Source organism: Ailuropoda melanoleuca, chromosome 12 (genome assembly GCF_002007445.2).
Source record: "Ailuropoda melanoleuca isolate Jingjing chromosome 12, ASM200744v2, whole genome shotgun sequence".
Taxonomy (NCBI): domain Eukaryota; kingdom Metazoa; phylum Chordata; class Mammalia; order Carnivora; family Ursidae; genus Ailuropoda; species Ailuropoda melanoleuca.
This window is the reverse complement of record NC_048229.1, coordinates 36,626,083-36,628,271: the sequence shown is the minus strand read 5'-3', so window position 1 is coordinate 36,628,271 and position 2,189 is coordinate 36,626,083.

The window sequence follows — 2,189 nt, the reverse complement described above, 5'->3', positions numbered from 1 at the left end:
TTTCAAAATAATCTGAGTAGGGAGAAAGTGGGTGGAGTGTGGGTTGGGCCGGACTGGCTGGACTAAAGGTGGCTGGGGCTGCAGAAGGGTCTGAGCAGAGACCCGGGTGACGGTGCCAGTCACGTTCAAGGAAACGGAAGTTCAGTGTGTCTGGAGCTTAGGCAGTTGGGGAGACAGGCTGGGGTGAGGGTCAGGGGCCAGATCACACCAGGCCCTCAGGATCAGTTAGAACCTTGTCCTTAGGACACTGGAGAAACGTGGAAAGGCTTCAGGCAGAAGACATGATCAGATTTGTGTTTCGCAAAACTCCCTCTAACTGCCAAGGGGAGGTGGGTTACAGTGAGAGATAGGAGGCCAGGGAAGAGGCTGGGCGGAGACACGGTGGGAGAGGCGGGGTTGGACCAAGGCAGGGCTATGAAAGGGGAGAAGAGGACAAGCAAGAGAGACATCCAGGAAGCCATGCAGGTTGATGGGTCTGGCTGGGGGGAGGAGGGGTTGGGGAGGGAAGCATCAAGGATGAGGCCCAAGGTTCCTTCTGGAAACTTGGTGTATGGAGGGGCCACCCTGGAGGAGGAGCAGGTTTAGAATTTGGGACTCGGTGAGTGTTAGGGCCCAGGGATCACTCAGGGCTGAGGGCGAGGCTTCAGGAACCCTCAGGATGCCCAGGTGTGGGGCTCACAGCAGAGGTCAGGGCTAAGGATGGGCAGTGGGTGTCACTAGCACAGAGACAGGAAACAGACCATAAAAGCGGGTAAGACAGCCCAGGGGGTGGGAAGAGCAAAGAGCCCCCAACATGTAAGGGACTGGTGAAATCAGAGGAACTTCTTGCAAAGAAACAAGACAGAGGAGAAAAACCAGAGGACAGCAGCACCACAGAAACCGAGGGCACAGTGTCCTTCGAGAAGGGAGGAATGGCCAACACTGCCGATTTGTGCCAAGATGGCCAATAAGATGAGCACTAGAAGGTGCCCACTGAGCCAGGTTCTCGTTGTCAGAGAAAGGAGCTATAAAGAAAGCAAGGAGGGGAGGCAGGAGCAAACCCTCCGGGGCTAGATCAGAGTCAGAGCTGGCAGGGTGGACTCGTCAGCATGGACAGACACCTATCTACACACACACACTCAGAAATGCAGACGTGTGTGTCCACACCACTTTGGACACAGACATATTTCTGAGCTCTGTCGGCTGAGAGGGACTAGAAGCAGGGACCCCCCCCGCCCCCCGGCGATGAGCACGCACAGGGCGCAGACCTTGGTTTCCGCTACCATTCTCCAGTAAAAGCAACCAGGGCTCTCTGGGGAAACAGCCGACTCTAGGGCTGGGGCTGCTTACGGTGCCAGGGATTAGGGAGACGCTGGAGGGGAAAGAATGGAGTCAAGAACACAGGAGCCAACCTGACAGGGCCTCTATGGCCAAACCTGTAACAACTTGAGTGAAAACATTAATTATGATAATATTGGGTTATATGGAGAGAATACGATACATATCCACGAATCCATACTGATATAAATTAATGACTGTACAAATATAAGAAATGGGGTAGGAGGGACAAATCTTCATATAGGAGAATTCCAAATTAAAAAAAGCAGAACTGAGGGAAAGAGAAAAGCATCACTAGAACACCACAATGGGGTTGCCTCACTGGCTCAGCTGGTAGAGCATGCGACTCTTGATTTCGGGGTCGGGAGTTCAAGCCCCATGTTGGGTGCAGAGCCAATAAAAAAAAAAAAAGAAGAAGAAGACTACAGTAATAACCATCCCAGGCAAGATCCACTGATGGATGCCAAAATTAGGGGGAGGAACTTTGGGGAGAGACAGGACATGTGCACAGCCTCAAAGTACCTTCCCATATTCATTAGTTACTCTGGTGGTTTTCATATATGAAGACAAAGTCTTTGACATTTTTCCCTCCAGGAACCGAAATTGAATTCTCCTCCCTCCGAGTGTGGGCTGGATCCCGTGACTTGCCCCTGACACACACAGTAAGGAAAGGGCAGAACCCTGGTGCATGCCACCCTCAAGAAACGAGCTTCCCCGCGTCTGAGCAGGCTTGTTCCCCGGGCCTGTGATCCCGGTCTAACTGGGAGAACCACCAGTAGACAAACCCAGACTGAGGGGCATGCTACAAAATACCTGACCAGGACTCCCCAAAACTGCCAAGGTCATGAAAGACAAGGAAAGACTGAGAAACT